The sequence below is a fragment of the Nipponia nippon genome, unplaced genomic scaffold (assembly GCF_047370975.1).
Source record: "Nipponia nippon isolate SJK-2023a ecotype South Korea unplaced genomic scaffold, ASM4737097v1 scaffold_5, whole genome shotgun sequence".
Lineage (NCBI taxonomy): Eukaryota > Metazoa > Chordata > Aves > Pelecaniformes > Threskiornithidae > Nipponia > Nipponia nippon.
Window position 1 is genome coordinate 17066825 of NW_028262369.1, and position 17846 is coordinate 17084670.

The window sequence follows — 17846 nt, forward strand, 5'->3', positions numbered from 1 at the left end:
TTTCACAGCTCCAACATACTGCTCATCTGAAAGCAGGTAGGCATCCCTGGGAACTGGTATCCACACTGCCTGGGAGAGATGATGCTAGTGCTAAAATACCATCTCCCAAAAGCTTCACCAAAAGAACCTGAGCCCTTTGCAGCCTACCAAGCCCTTTTCTCATCAGACATTTAATGGAAAATGTTCAATGTTTCCTGCTTCCTTTCCAGTTCAAATCTAAGGTCCATCCTGAAGAGTGGTGACTGGTGCAGCCCCTCCCTCCAGCAGTACGCCTGTGCTTCGGTAAGTCACCTCCAACAGGTCTCTCCTACTAACTCCCCAGATATTCCTTTCTAGCTACTTTAAGACATTCTCAGTCAGATCAGGCATATCAGATGGCCTTGCTCTGAAATCACTCCCATCAGGCAAGAGGAAGCAAGCCTGGCCACTCCTCTTTTTGTAGAGATTGCCAGTAGGAACCAGTAGAGCAAGAGAACTGCAAACTCTGACCCTGGACTTGTAGATCTTTACCCTATTTCTGACGTAACATGTTTGTGTCTGTCTCAGGTTACCAAGCTAACATCAAGACAACTCTCCTCCATCCTCACATGCTACATCACAGACCCTGCTGCTCTCCTGGACCAAGGGGCTTTCCTGCTCTTGTTTCAGCAAGTCAACAGTGAAGTGCTGCAAACTGCTCTGAATGAAATCAGTGTGCAGGTAATATTAGCATCAGAGGGGAGGACAGCAGCTCCCTCTTCAGACCATATGCAGGGACTCTTTAGCTTGGGCTACATCCATAGTTGCTTGAGTACGTGACTGTCTTTTTTTCCCCATGTGAGCAGAGACTAGTCAATAGTTACCTGGGGAGTCTGGAGCCCCGGGTCTCTAGTGTGTTGTTACTACAACTACACAAAAACGTGAGCACAAGTTTCAGTACAAACCAGCCTTCTCTTCCCTTCTTCTCCTCCAAATCCTCCTCAAAACTTTATTTTCCCATTCTCTGTAACAAGAACAGGAGAGAAGTCTGGCTACTGAGGTGGTGAATCTACTTCTTACTCAGCTGAACATGTCCTCTTTCTCCTTCTCTACCTGCATTTACCTCTTGTCTCTGTTGAAGAGAGCACAGCCTACCTGAACAAGTTACTGCCTTCCAGCCCGGACACAGTTCGTGCCATGTCCATGCTCCTAGTACAGTGTCAGCACCAAGGAAAATAGGTTTGCTCAAGCCACTCTCAGGAGTAATTTTCAAGGCAGTATAGATGAACTCATTTGAGGTTACATATGGGGATTAAAAGCACAAAGGCAATTTCTGTATCTTCTCAAGAAAAGCCAAGTTGCTTACAGTTGGACAAGCATGACAACAACTAACATGAAGATCTTGGGGACGGCATTCTTGTCCCAGTGTTTGTGCAGAATCTATCACAAAGAGTTTCTGGTCTTGGCACTACCCTTAAGCATGGCAATAATACCTATAATAAATTAGCAATACTTTCAGCACTTTCCATCTTGTTTTCAGGTCCGCAGTGACCAGATTCCATCAACCACCAAAGCCTTCATATTAAATGCAGCATGGGAAGTCGTGAAGTCTGATCCTAAAGTTGCAAATGCAGGTTTCCTGGCATCCTGGTTCCAGGAGACCCTGCACGCCTACCTTCCCTCCATTGGCACCAGCATCCTGGACTGCATGGCACAGCTTCCAGTCTCTTGCGATGGACTGGCCACAGTGTACGTCTGATCTAAGCTCAGGGTCTAATTAGATGGTATGCATGAGCCTGTGGTTTGATAGAACCAGGAAATACATTGCATTGTCAAACAGTACTTTTTAAGACTTGAATTTTTATTTCTATTTTCCTGCCAGTTATCTCTGGTCCTAATTTGTCTTATTAAGATCAATCCACAAAACAGTTAAGATAGGGCTAGAAAAAAAAGAACGACCGAACGAGATCCCAGGACCCAGTGTGTGAAAGCTGCCAGGAAAGAACAAAACAAATGCAGTATACTGTCTGGACAGTGCAGTGTGCTCACTGGAATCAGTGTCACATGATTGTATAGGGTACAACCATATGTAACGCTCACCTGTGCCTCACACATTTTCACTGCTGTTCAGAAGGTAGCTGTAAGCAGGTTTCTCTTCCAGCCATATAAGAAAGCAGCAGATATTTATTAGATGTAAATAACATTTTTTGCTACTATATTCTGTGCCTCTTGGGGACCCCTCCCAGAGGGAAGATCTGGTGAAAGAGATGAGTGGAGACAGGTAGAAACTTGGAAGAAGACGTGAAGCAGGATGGAGATGTGAAGAAATTAGCAAGGAACAGGGCTCTACAAATTCACCTTAGAACATGAAGGGTTATCTCAGTTTCTATCATGCACCCAAAAAGAATTTCTAATGTTCAACTTAGAGAAGGAAGTGAAAGGAAATATGAGCTAACAAATTGTTATCCATACGAGGAGCTGGCAACAGGTTTTCTCTCATCTGCCCCTTTTGAATTCTAGGGTTCAAGCTCTGGACACTGCTTATTCTGAGATGGACAACAGCATGAGGCAACTGGTAGCTGACTGGATTAGGAGATTCCTTACCACACATGGTTAGTGATCAGCATTTACAGTCCAAATTTTCCTGGTGTAATTGCAATAGATTCAACAGAGATCCCCATATAAACTACTAACATCTGCTGTCTGCAGAATGAGGATCAGCCATTAAGGCGATCAGATGATAAAGTACTCTAACAAAAATTATTCAGTACCATGCCCATGCTTTCAGCAGCACAATGAGATCATTTAAACAGCTTTTCTGAACTCAGGTCAAACTATTACGTTAGAGGAGAGGAGATCAGTGAGACCGATGTTCTTTGGGTCAAACTCATCTTCCTTTTTCCCAGTACTTTCTCTCCAAGCCTTTTCCATCCCCATGGTCTCAAAGGAGACCCATCCTTACCTGTCTCAAGAAATAACAAATTATTTTATGGTTTTAGTTTGTGAAAAAAGTTCAGCAAAAGAGTGGCTACTGACCAACTGGAAGAGTTTCCGAAATTATGCATCATATAACGATCTCACTTCTTGCTGGAGCAGCTTTGACGGGGTAAGAAATCACTGGGAAAACAGGGCTTCCTTCAGCTGTTTCGTCCAGTAGGCTGTGAACACTCAAGCAAGAGGAGCGGGGGGATAAAGTGACTGAAACTTTCACTTGCCTAAGGATTGTAGTATTGGTGGCTAGAGCTATAGGTCAGTGAACAGTCAGTCTTCAGCAGTCCACACCCACATGCTGCCTACTAAACTTACATCATATATTCAACAATCTTCCATACAGCACTGTAGTTACCAGAATTTATCCTGCGTGACAACTTGTTCAGTAATTTAACTCTTGCACCAGGTCTTTAGTCGTGTCTATCTACTCACAGTTTACAGCCCCCGAGGTCCTCACCGCCAGCCAGCTAGCCCAGCTTACAGTCCTCAGCAACGTGCTCTCCAACAGCAGCCTAGCTGCTGCCATCACACAAGTCCTCAGCACCAATAATGTCCTCTACCTTGAAGACTACTTGACCGAGTTATCAACTTTACCACTGACGCCCCCACTTGACCACAATGCGATGTACTCAATGCTGGAGACCATTTTAACTAAAGTCAGAGAGAACTTCCCAGATCTGTGCTCACCCTCCTTGAAAGACTTGTTTCAGGTGAAACTGAAAAGGATGCTAGCTGTTACTGATGCAAATATATTAAGGCTCTTCCCAACGAAAATAGGCTGCACTGATTTCCAAGATATGTGAGTATATCTGTCATCTGTACTTACTGAGAAACAAAATTAGCAGAGACATAAACGTGGCTCCTCACTGCAAACCTTGTGACTGCTATACGTTTTTATTACCTGTCACTGCTAAGACTATCATGAAAGTGAACCTGCAGCACTTCTCTTATCATATTGTCAAATGCTGCCCTGGAGGTTTTGAAATGATAATTTTTAGATTATAACCACAAGATAAACGATGTTATGTCTCTCCAGAAAAAGCAGTACAGCACAATGAAAATAACTATTAGCATAGGCTGAACTTGCACAGACGATATATGAACCAAGCACCTCAACACTTAAGGGAATGTTAATCTTCCACAAGGTTCAAAACCATTCTACTTTTCTTTCACTGGCTAAGGTTATCTTAGGTTTAAAAAATCATTTCTTTTTTTTTGGTACAGCATGGCTCATAACTACTCTGATATGAAACACTGAAATCCCATTTCATTTTTATCAATATACAGCTACAAAGGACTGAATTCTGTGCACCATGAGTTAGATCCTGACACACAGAGAACTGTATACCGGGCCAGAATGGATTTTCTCAATGGGCAAGCAGCAAAAGAAGGTAACAGATTACTGCATATTACTTTCTTTTATGATCCTCTAAGCACTTTAATACTAAAACCTTATACTACTTTTGAGTAACACATGAGCAATAATACTCATAATTTCAGGATTACAACAAAATTCACAAAAACAAACAGACCCCCGCCTTCTCTTGGTTGAACTGTCCCAGGAGTACTCTGTGGTACAGCATGGCCAAGCTAAACTGCAGAAGGGTAGGATGATTCCAGTATCTGAAATTGGGACGAGACCTCTTGATTGGCACTCCTGACCACCACTTTCTACTTTCTGCAGCCACTCTGAGCTTTTTCAAGGTCCAGCTGTGGCTACAGTACCATTACTACCTCACCTTCTTATAGAGAGGTATTTTTCCAGAAGCACATGCTTATCTGGCTGTCTTGCAGAGATGAGTGTCTGACATGTTAGATAAAGCTTCCCCTCTCTCCTGCCAACAGGGTCCGTTAGCTTCTGACCATCCAACACACTATCTCTTGCAGGAGTAGCTTGTACATTCACCACTTCTAACAGCCGAGACTGGTTAGAGGACAACTTTGGATTCTCTAGTATTTACGCTGACTACAGTGATTTCCTCCGCCTCAATCCCAGCTTCAACGGAGTAGGTATCACACAGAGCAAAGCTCCCATTGGGTTTCCACAAGGCTGCTCCATTGTGTCGCTCTGCAATGGCAGTAGGGCACTGTCCTTGGCCTGGGGTCACTTGTAATCTTCTGAGTAGCCACTCGCATGCAGAAAGACAAGAGCTGGTGGGAGCATTTAATTGCCTCTAGGATGACATTCTTTTCCTTTCCCTTTTAGTTTGAGGTGACAGATTTGCTAACTTCAGTGCAGCTAGGAAAGCTACTCATCACCTCCCGTATCCTAACTGAAAGCACCAGGCCCAGTGCAGAGACAGATGTTACGGAGATTATGAAAACCCTTCAAACCCGGAATGTCTCTGAACTACACACCTTTCTGCATGAAGTGAATTCTCTTGCAGCACAGGTGAGAGAGCTCCTCCAGTTGCAGACTTTATTTTCTATGGGCACCATCCTTCCTCTTGTTGGGTCTCATTTTCATTTGCTCTTGCTCCTGACTGCACAATCATCTACAGATTTCTCCAAAGCAAATTTCTATGAAACAATATAATGGTATGATTCCAAATAAGCAGAATTATCAAGTCTCTCAGATTAAGCAGCAGGAAAAAAAAAAGAAAAAAAAGAAAAAAAAGAAAAAAAAGAAAAAAACTAGCACATTCTCATTTACACTGCCCAGCCCTGTATCATGAAATCTGCTGTACTGCATCACTTCTCATTTATTCTTCTCCCTAGATGCACATGGAGAGCATAACAAGCACTGGGGTTCGTGACATAATGCTCAAAGGCATTTTCCAGATCCTGAAGCCACGTTTTGCCTCAATGACAAGAACAGACTTGGAATCCCTGTTCAATGGGACACTGACCTTGTATCTAGGCTCCATCACTCACAATGAATTAATGACACTGCCTGCTATCAGTGACTGCCCACTCGTACAAGTGATGTGAGTATAAGTCCAGCTCAGTTTCTCTCATCTGTGTGCACTGTAAAGGAGAATGTCACTGTGGCTAAAGGGAGGGATCTAAGTGAGAGGAACGGCTGTGAATTCACCTGTCCCATCAGAGAAGACATTTCTGGCTGTCTGTGCTAAAAATGTTATTAGCTTGGATCTGTGAAAGCCACAGCAAATAACTGATACTGACATGCATCTTCTCTCTCCTTGTCTCGCAGAGTGAGAGGTTTGGACTATGCATTTGATGACATGACAACAGAGACAAAGACTGACATAACCCAATGGATCGTCCAAACTCTTCCTCGCTTAGGTGAGCCTTTTCTTCCCACTGAGTTTGTTCAAGCACCTGGCATCCCTCAGACCTCACTGACACTTGGATTTCTCCTGTGCCTAGGAGCTTTCAATAATTTGGAGCCAGGGTTTTTGTAAACTGTAAATGTTGCACTCCAATTATGCCTCAATAAGCCAGTTCCACCTCAGTGCAGCTGCCCCAATATGAAAGGGAGAGCAGCCCTTGTTCCTGCAAAGGAGCAACATCAGATTTGCTCATTGACTGAAGAGAGGGGGAATTGTTTTTCAAAAATAACATTAATTGTGCCCTTATTACAAGCACAAACTGCTTTTAGGACTTACTGAACTATTGAATTATGTTTCCTTTTCACCGTCCTTGCCTTACAATGTTTGTAAGGAATAAAAGTTGAAAAGTAACCAAGCAGCAGTGTCCCAATTTCCATGAAATTACTAGACACCACTTTGTGACAATCTTCCAGGAACTGCACTGACAGGAGCCAAGTTGGTTAAAACCAGGTTGATTCACTGCTTAGATGCATGATAACTGGAAATATTTCCTCTATCATTTCCATAAATACCCTGGAATGATAGGTTTTGTGAGTCTTAAACTGAAACATAAATAATTTGTTATTGCTGCACTTTAGATTGTCAGATGGATGAAAACTGGATGACTCTTAACTTCCGGAGATTCAGATCCATAGCTAACGTCACAGACTTTGTTGCTGCCTATGAAAACTTTACTGGGGTAAGACTACTGATTTAGACACTTTGCAACATTTTACTACCATAGAGCAAAAACATTTCTATTTCCTTTTTAGACAGTCACACAATTCATAGTGGGATTTATGCTCTGAGAGACAGAGAGTATTACAAAATAGTTTGAACAACAAACATGAAACAAAACCGTGTTGCCCTTTCCTCCTTAATTAGAAACAATGAAAATTTTTCCATCCTCCTCAGGAGAGACAGGATTTTCCCCTCTGTTACGGGAAGAGTTCAACTACAGTTTCTGATTATTCCCCTGCATTTCAGTTCCAACAATCCCTGTGTAGTTGGTTCATTTTTGCCATAACACAACATCCAGCAGAAAGGATGGGTGCACAGCTAGTGCACCTGCATGGGAGCCAAAGGATCTCTGTATCTCATCCAGATTCTCTGTCTGTCTTTGAAGAGTTCAGAGCTGGTTATCAGACAACTTGGTTTGTTTTCCACGGGGCACTGAAGGGATGTTTCCATGGAGTGTATCAGAGAAGCCTAAACTGGGGCCTGCCTCACTCTCACCCCAAAAAGAGAAGGAGCTCTGAGAGCTATCCAGCTCACCTGGGCCAAGCAAACACCCTCAATCTCTCACTAGCCTTTCAAAAATGAATCTTTTCCATTAGAATCTACCACTTCTGGCGCAAATACTCTGTCCTATTTCAAGACTACAAAAAATAGAACAGATTCCGTCTCGGTCTCATGCCATTGCTCCATCACGAACATTAAATATCATAACCTGCATCTGCCAGAGGAGAAAGACTCCTTGTCCTTGGGGACGAGGTGAGCAGGAAGGCTGCAGACACACGTGCCAACAGTGTCAATTCAAGAAAATACAAATGTATATTTATAATTCATTCTCTCTGTTCCAGATGGCGCTCCTGGAGGAGCTGACTGCCGTCCAGCTTGCCCAGTTAACACTGTCCCAAGACGTGTTCAGCTCTGTTGCTAACATTGAACGAATCTTTGACAGACTAACCAAGCTGCCAGGCCTCCAGGAGTTGGCTGATTACTGGGATGAGCTTAACTCTGCTTTAGAGAAGGTAACTGCAGACAGCTTGTTAATGGGGCTCAGTGGGAGAGGTTTGTGAGGACAGAAGTCTTCCCATGGTAAATGTGCAATAACCTAGAGTAAAAGGAAGGTGATACAACAAGTTTGCCAGGGAACCTTGCAGCAGGTTCGAGGCCAGAAAGAGATTATGCCATTGCATGTTGCACTCCTCATACTCTTAGTCTGTGCTTGGGTTCAACACAGCTGCCACCAACCCCTTCCCACCTCAGACTGTCTGAAAGACACAGGCCAGATTTCCAGCCTTTGTAAAAGAATAAGGCTCAAAGAGGTCCCTAAAGCACCATTAATTTACATCATATTAATTCACATAAATTTACTATTTGTCCTTGGCTCAGGCTGTAGCAACTCCTCTCACACATACACAGTTCTGACTGTGCAGCCAGTGCCAATTATTTGCTGAGGCTCCTCTAATACAATAATTAGCTAAGAGCCCTTCTTGGCTCCTTGTAAATACAATACCTTTCATCAGGCCAACAGAAGATATGCAAAGTCTCAGTCTGCAAGACTCAGACCCTGCAGGTCTCTCCCTCAGGTAAGATCTGAATACAGAGAGAAGACTTCCTACTGGGTTATGGCATCACAACTAATTCAGCTTTTCCCAGGACTATGAAAGCTAGCTTTGTACCAGAGCAACTGTCTTTTATTCTCCACATTCATCCAGAAGATGAAGCACATGCCTAGAATGGTATAAAGCTAGCCTCTGGCCTGCAGAAATCATAATTGATACTCTTTTGCTTAAAACAGCAAACAATGAAACTCTTTAGAATCCAGCAGCTCCCACCTTTTTTCCTTGAAAAAGCAGGAGTCTAGTGTGGAGGTAGAGTCTCATCTGGGCTGTACTCACAGAGACATTGGAAGCACCTCCTGGAGGCAGCAGGAGCTTCAGACACTTAGCAGCTTTGTCACATCAGCTGGGTCCTTCAATGTTTCAGGGTGCTCAGCATTCTCTGAGAGGCAACAAAGCTCAACAAGAGCTCAAAGTAATTGATATCTGGTATCCCCAGTCCTGTTCAAGGCTCTGCAGCAGAGGTGGCAGAAAGAACTGTATGCCTGCTTCTCAGGTGTCGCAGTTCCTAGCCCAGAATATCCACTTAAACTACCACTGATGGACACTGATAACCTGCACCAAGACACAAGGTGCAGCAGCCACCAGGTGACAGCTGGAAGAATAGCAAAGGGGTGAGAGTTGGACCTGTAATTCTCCTTTAAACAATAATGCCATGAAACTAGAAAAGAAAACGATCTTGATGGTGAAAATAACCCACCTGTCAAAGAAAAGAGCTGACCAAACCATTTCTTGAGGCTTAGTAGGAGCCGAACTATAAAATAGCACTATATAGCATATATTTTGTACTATAAAATACAGGACTTGTGCAAAGAGTCTGAGGTGCCAGGGAATATATTTAGTATCATAAATCAAAAGTAACTCAGAAAACCTCTTCTATCTTGTGTAAGCACGGGGAGCTATACCAGCTTGGCTGCCTCAACTCCCAAATACAGAAGGCTGACATCCCTGAGAACTGAAGGTCTAGAGGAGAACACAAAAGTTTATTTCTCCTACTGTGCAGAATTAGTTTCAAAACATTTCCCTGCTGCAGAAGATCAAGGTGGGGACATAAAAAAAAAAAAAAATCTCTATTCTTCTATGCTGATTTTGCTGGAAATTTTGCCTGTGTGTAACTTGATGCTTCACAGTAATTTAGTCAGGTCTTGTCTGCTCTGTTACAATGCTGTAAAATCCTTATGGATGTTGCACGATTTGCTATTACTGTTGGGTTAGAAATAGAAACTGCATCACCGAGAAATATTCTTCTCTTAGTTTTCAAATATTCTCCCAGAGCCTTACAGTTGCATTTTGTGTTCCTGCTGCAGCCTTTTGCCAACACCTTCAATACCTCTATGGCGGTGAAGCGCACCATGTTGGCAAGAACAGTGGAACAGCTCCGTTCTGCGCTCCCCACCTTCACAGACGACGATTATCACCTTTGGTTTCAGAAGAGGCTCGTGGCTGTTCTGCCAGGCATTCATGCCACCATCCTTCAGGACATCCCCAAAACCATGTCCTGCAGTTCCTACAAGTCTCTGTGAGTCATGGTCACCCTGTCTGAGGCTGTTTTATGTTACTTGAGATTGAAACCATTTAGTAAAAGAATAATTCACTGCAGTGAATGAACTGCAAAAGGAGGGAACGTGGTGCCATGGTTACAGAAAAAGGCCAGAAGACAGTTACTCCCACTCTTCTCACTCATTTGTCTCGCATGTTGTGGCAAGTCACTTTATTTGGCTTTTATCTACTTTATGTATTAGCCCACAAGCTGCTGAATTCAGGTATCGATTGGACTCCAACATTTTCTTGCAACATGACATTAAGCAGACCCCAATCTGGACTCACTTTGCCTCCACTAAAACCAATGACAAACTCTCCAGGCACCAATGTAGCCAGGCTTTCAACAGTTTACTTTGATTCTTCCAATATATTTATTTTCAGGGCAGTCAGAGAAAACAACCCCAGAATATTTCACAACAGCTATTCAGCAAACGGGGCTGGCTCCCAAGAGTCCTTCACTTACTCCAGGTTTCTTTCCTCTACAGAATTACTGGGATCAATATAGTCTTCTCTGAAATCCCTACGGCTGGCAAAATGGATGTATATAACTACATTGTGGCATTCCTCTCCCAGCAGTCTGAGCTCACTGGTAATCCCTATCAGTTCAGCTAATTCTCTGTGAGCCCTGTCACTCTCTGCAAGTTGTGGGACAGAGCTAATCAATCTCCTGCTTTGCTCAATACCTTCCAAACTGCTCAATTAAGTAACAGGTGTTTCTTCTCAGAAGCCACTGCTGTTTACAGTATGAAAATAAAAGAGGGCAGAGCATGCCACTGGAGTGTTGATGCAAAAGCCATCAAAGTCAGGGACTTCAAGCCTTTTCTTTGCCTTCGAGGTGCTTTAGCAATCCTGGGTACTGATGTGTACTTGAATCTACTCTCCCACGTTATCTGTTTTTCTGTGCCCTCACCACAGGTCCTGCCTGCTCCACCCAGGTCACAACTAGAGACTGGTTATTACAGTTCTTTGGAAAATTCCTCACAGAAGCACCTTACACTCAACTGGTTTCACTCTACCGCCAACCTTTTGATGCGGTAAGTCTGTACATATCCAGGCTGCCTTTGCACTCAAGAGAGGATGTGCCAGAAAAGATGGAAATTAAATTGCCCAGGTATGGGGTAACAGAATTCAATTCCTCTGTCTTTCTCCAGTATGCGATTTTGGACCTCCTCACTCCCACTCAGATTGGTGACATGATGGTATACTCGGACACACTGACCCGTGTGGATGCAGCTGTCCAGCTTGTCCAGTTCTTCCAGCAAAGTGAAGCTGAGGATCTTCAGATGATTCTGACACAGTTCACCAAGGCTGCACGCATGGTAGACACTACCCATATTCTCTGCAATCTCCATCCCCCTTGCAGAGACTTGCCATCTTAAGTTATTAGTTGAAAAAATGGCTTTGCAAATACTATAATTTTGAAAGTACACTGTTACAACAGTAATCTTCAAACATCTGTACACATCAGGTCCTTTCAGTGACACAGACTGCACCCTTCAGAGTATTGTTCACTTCCATTTTGAGTTCACCAAAATTCTGGCCCAGAAAACCACTTAAAGAGCTCCCTCCCCAACTGTAGCATTACAGTTCCAATTGCCCCAGCACCAATGTGTTCATCACATAATTTTGTTTCAGCATAAGATCACAGTCCTGCCAAATGATGACATTGCTCGGCTGCTCCTCCTGCAATACCTGACCAGCATGTCCGAGCAAATGAAGACATACACTGCTGCTGACTGGAATATTACCTTCCAAAATGAGCTGTGCTTCCTGAGTCCTGTCATCAATGAATCAACCCTCGCCCTTGTTGTGCTACACGATTATGACTCCTTAGTTGCTGTGTAAGTCTTCTGGGCATTGCTGGGATCTCTCTTCAGCCAGTAAACAGGGCGACACTGTTCCTTATGGAGTCAGGTTGAAATCCGAAAGACAGATGATGCGCTGTCAGCCTGGATGGCTCTAGTCTGGGTACTTTTTCACTTTTTCTTACCCATACCTTAGTAATTTTCTCAGAAGTTTGTGATGGAGTTACAGAGCTGAGCCGTATCAAATCTAAGGCTTTGGTCCACAGATGATATTTGTACAATAGGGGTGGAGTATTAAGTCCCTCAGCAGAAATTTCCAGGTGAAGGAACTGGCCACAATATCTTGGAGAAGAGACTGTTCTTCTTGTCCAAGGCTCCAGTTAGAGGAAGTTAGAAAGAGTCCGTCATCCCATGTATTTCACCTGGGTCCTTTTTCTTGTCCACCCAGTGTTACTGCGCTTGATAACGCTTACGGATACATGACTGAGTCCTCTAGAAGAGACGTAGCACTCTGGATTGCACGGAACCTCCAGATCTTGAAAGGTAACACTGGGAAGCCACACATCCCAGCTAATAGCTTCTTCCAAGAAAGCAGAGACTCAGCTGATAGACGCCCAGGATGTATTAAACAACAGCAATATAGTCTTGTACACAAAGGCGAGCACTAGTGCACTAGAGGGCTGTCCAAGTGGAAAAATGCTGTCTTTGCAACGCTACCTCACACCAGGATGCCTTGTTGATCTCTGGTGACTGTCCTAAGACACAATGTATATTCCTGGAAACTGCAAAAAAAAAGGATTAAGGGATATCTCTGGTATCTTGACCCGATTCTCAAATCCTCATTTTTCTTTCTTCTCTCTCTCTATTGCTATTTATTGCACATTGATTTTACTTTCTCAAGGTACAAAGTCTCATTTCCCCTTGAAAAAATGTAAATCCCATCTAGTCCAGCATCCTGTATCCAGCTCTAGTCAGGAGCAGATGTCCACGTAGGAGTAAAGGAACCCAACCAGCATAATCTGGTATTTCCCCTTTACTTTTCCCTGGTTTCCAAGTGATCTGTAGCTCAGATTTTTCTTGAGCTAGAAGTGAAACTGCAATGTATCATTAAGTAGGCAGCTATTCTTTCAGTCAATTGGGATCTGAGTTTTCCACTTGTCTGCAATAACTACATTGTTTAAAAAGAAGGTCATACTGTGGTGGGTAATTCCCTAAGAGTCACTGCATCTTTTTCCCACTTAGATGGTCTAACCGAGTCCGCTACTGGATGGATACAAGTCACCTGGAAATCCTTCTTCCACAATATAGCCCTCCAGGAAGTCATAGCAACCAACAACAACATTGACCCTGTATGTATGATCTCTACACTAAGCGCATATGGGTAACTGGGTCTTTCAGAAATGTCTATCGTACAGTAGAGAGCATTAAAGGATTTAATTTCAAGATTTGTAATAGCATATATTCCCACTTCTACGCAGCAACTCTAAAACCAGAAATAATAGTATGTTTTCAAGTAGCAGGACTTTGAAAGAAGCTCCAATTTTGAAAAGGCACCCTCAGACAGTCAAAACAAAAATACACGTCAGCATTTTGAAACTATTCCTGAAATAGCTTTGCCTGGGATGTGAGAAATAACTGCAGGATATAAGCAAATCTCTACAAATCATGACTCATACACACACAATTTGCAAAAAGAAAAGTGTGAAAATTGTAAAAAAATATTTCAGCCAGTTCTAGTGAAGGGGGGATAAGCTCACCTTCAGTGGCTGACATCAGTATTTCCTAGGCCAAAATTCTGGATGTGCTGAGCATCGAGCAGCTGGTGGAATATGGTCTGACTTCTGATGCGCTGGTCAACGTGACCACAATGCAGGACATCCTGAATGCCCTGAGGGGTGAAAATCCCCAAATCCCAGAACCTAAAATGAGCGAATTCCTGATGAAGTTCAATCTGGCTCTGACACAGGTATTGTAACTTCCATTATGAACATTTTTCCCCTTTAAAAAGGCAGGGATTCTCAGGCACTTCATGTGTGAGGAAGTCCTGCTCATGGTGCCAGGTAAAACAAGGATGCTGATGAAAGGGAGTCATCATCGCCCTCACCATGCCACCACCAAACAGCTCCCAAGTAACAGACATTTCCACTCCCCACAGGAAGGCATTGCGGGCATCAGAAATGATGAAGTAAGGACGGAAGTGCTGACAACACTCTTCATGGATCTTTCCAAGCACTTTTATAAATTTGCTGATCTTGACTATGAATTCTGGTTCCTGGAGAGCCTAAGATTCCTCTTGCCCAGCATAAACACAGATCTGCTAGAGTTAATCCCAGGAGACCTCAGCTTCCCAGCCTACACAGCCATGTAAGTATCATGTGCTGAGGAGTGCTGCCTGCCAGACTCATACTGCAGGAAAGCTCTGGCAGGAGAAGCAGCACACATTTTAGCAACTTCTTTCCCAGCATAAGTGTGTGCTAGCATTTCACATGGATTTTAAAAAAAGAGTCTCAATGCGGTTTTTGCAGTAAAGGAGATTCAGGCATCATTTTCCACATATACATGTACTGTATTGTGCTCTGCTTAGGTATCTTCACATACCCTCCACCTCTTTTGTTCCCTGCTCCAGAACATTATACTCTGAACGGCGTGGATGTATGCCAACTCTCCCGTGCCTTATAAATCCTGTACCTTTTGCACTTCTTATTACCATTATTGCTGTAATGTCTTACAGTTGAGGCAAGACTTACACTACATATTGTCATAAATAATTTTATTACTTTATTTATTACAAGTCTCTACAGTCTCAGGCTGATGATATCTTATTTCTTGACCCTTGCAGAGTGCAAGGCCTAGATAATGTCTTTCCAGAGCTTCCCCAAAACACATCCCATGCTATCTACCTCTTCATCAAAAGGATCCTGGAATCTCAACTTACTTTTTCAGGTACTGGTCTGCTTTCAGGGATGCTCCATGGCATATTTGAATTGCAGCTGTCACATCTGTGCTAAAATTTCTGCCAACTGCCTGTCCCTCCTTGGTTCAGAGAGGAATTCACTCGCGGGAGGAAGTACAACATGAGGTTGCCCAGCAGCCTTTCAGTCATTGGGCTTCCCAGGGCAGAGTACTGCCTTTCCTCTGAAACATCAAGTATTGATTGCAGCTTATAATCAAGGAACCAAAACACTCGGGCATCTGTTCTCTTCCATGATGCCTCAGCACCACTGCTCTCCCAGTAACGCCCTACCAGGAACCCCCTGGTAGCTGCCAGAACCACACAGCAAACAGCAGCTCGCTGTGCCCAAACCAGCCCCACAACCACCAGGGATCCCCAGCCCCATCTGTCACCCACAGCTCCCCAAAGCCCTCTGCACGCCGAATCCCCCACGGTCTGTAGCTGCTCGGGACAGAGGGAGAGCATAGCTCGCAGACCTGGTTTTCAGGCACGCTGTGGGACACTGACAAAAAAGATCAGTTACCGCGGTGTACTGACAGACTTCTTGTACTTTCTCAGAAAAGGTATATCCTGGCACGTATGACAGCAGCCGAAGTTTCCTGGAACTTATCTTCTACAGATTTTTACATTTTGCTCCTTACAGTGACCTCACTGACTTCTACAAAGACTTTAATGGGGTAAGGACATGCGCAGCTCTGACAGCACAAAATTTACAAACAGTTTGTGGAAAAATTGGGGCTGTCTTTCAGTCCTGATATGACTTCAGTGAGTCAAAAACATTGTCTAAATTTTTTTATTATAACTTTCAGACATAACCCTACGGTTTATAATCCTCTTATCCTTGTTTTCGCCAACACTGATACTCCAAGACTAGAAACCAAGACAAACCCACGACTATTTAGGAATCTCACAAAGAGCCTTTTCTTACAAGGTTTCCACCCTCAGACAGCTCTGAAAAAGTATCAAAAGTTTTGAATGTTTTTCATGAGCTGAACTGCCAGGAGGTATTATCCTCTTCAGAACTATCCCCAAGGGAAGATCCTCACCAAAGAAATCAGGAGGACTTCCTCCAGACTTTTAGTATTAAATGCAGTTCATGATTCTTCCATGCATTTTATGTAAGTGTAACAATCAAGTAGGGGCACTTCTTACCCCGCTTTCCACTCCTCTGCAGAACTCATTGCCATACAGGTTTTTAACACTGCAGTAGAGTAAGTTATGTGATTAGCAATGAGAACAGAACGGCTATTACATTAGTTAGCTACAACAGCTGATGATTAGCATGACCCTCAGTCTTCTGTGTTAGGACTTAATACGGTCTTTATCCCCCCAGGCTAGGGAAGGCTCTCACTTGGTGCTGTATAGCATGGTGGGGACATTCAGGTGGCTTTAGGGCTCTGATGAGTCATTATCAGTCAGAAACATAAACAATGAACTATGTACATGGCTGAGAACTGTAATTAGTGGGTGAGCAAATGGCTTTCTAAGTCTTTATTCTTTCTGCTGTGTTCTCCTCATTAGTATGAAGTTCTTGACCTTCTGTCTGCCAGACAAATAGGAGAGATGACAGTTCTCACAAATGCTTTTAAGAGGGAACGCCTTACTGTCCAGATTTTGCTGGAGATGGAGAAACGCTCCTTTGAGGAGCTGACCGAATTCATAAAGGCACTGAACGCTGCAGCAGATGAGGTACGGTTAAAGCTCCCACCCCAGAGAACAGCATCCTGTTACAAATCTGAGAAATACTAAAAATGCCACAGTGGAGACAAACTCCCCTTCTTACAGCAATGTAAGCCCTGGGCTCTAGACTGCTAGGTTAGAGCTCAAGTGCCTGGGCTTCACAGAGGAGTATCCAGACAAAGTGATTATTCTTGTGCCTATTATGGGCTACACTGCAGACACCTTACTCATTTGAAAAGGTTATTTATTTTCTCTCACAATGTTTATTTAGTACCTTGGTTTCCCTTCACCTCATTACAGAAGAGGAATAACAATCTTCATTAGCTAAGGTTGTGGTCAAATGGCTTTTCTATTGGAAAATGTAGAGCACAGTTATTTCATTAATTCCCTACAGTAATAATCTCATTGAGTTCCAAAATTCATTACTCCAGTGTTACACTGTATTGCACTACTGTGCATTCATGCTACAACACTGGTGGCTTTCCTGAAAGCTGCACACCACATGATGGGGAGAAGAGGAAACCTCTCTTGCCACTACGCAGTTTAATCTACCTGTGGAAAGCTTTAATTGCTAAAATCCATTTTTGTGTCCTCATTGTGTTTCCAGAGAGATCTCACTATCCTTCCTGATCCCCGGATTCGTGAGCTGCTCTTCGATTTGCTTTTTAAATCTTTACCGCTCAGCACCTTTACAGCCAATGAATATGCCTTCTGGTTTGGGTCGGAGCTGCAACTATTCCTGCCAGCTATGAATGCCAACTATCTGCAGCTCCTGCCTCTGGATATTGACTGCCCGTCTCATCAAAACCTGTGAGTCATGAGCAGCCAGCTCCCCTAAGGGTGGCAAGCTCTCTCTACCCCGTCAAACTAACAGGGTCGCTTTCCTCAGAGTATCTGACATCTTACCACTTTTAGCGTACTGAGCTTCACAACAGTTTTGCATCAGCCAAAACCATTCATCAGATTAGTATAAAATGTCTGAGTATACCTTCATTTTATTTTCCAAGATGTTACCAAGGGAACAAGGAGAAAAGGGAATAGTTTTATTTAGATCAAATTAAACATTTTAGTTTTACTGACACTAGTACTTTCACCTCATGTTTCCTGTGCACCTGAATTTTTCCTCCAAAGGGAAAGTGCTCTCTGCAGATATTTGGCCCATACCCTATTTCTGCTCTTGTGTTGATACAGTGTGCAAGCAATGGACAGGGTGTATGAGCATTACACAGACGACCAGAGACTCTCCATCTATCACAGAATACGCAACTTTCTGGAGACCTACCGTAACACTCAAGGC

The 17846-nt window shown here is 43.4% G+C and overlaps 1 protein-coding gene across 1 annotated transcript in view; it reads right to left on the reverse strand.

Moving 5' to 3' along the window:
- Positions 1–17846, reverse strand: part of MSLN (mesothelin) — a 78258-nt gene that overhangs the window by 39880 nt on the left and 20532 nt on the right. The gene's annotated exons all lie outside the window — the stretch shown is intronic.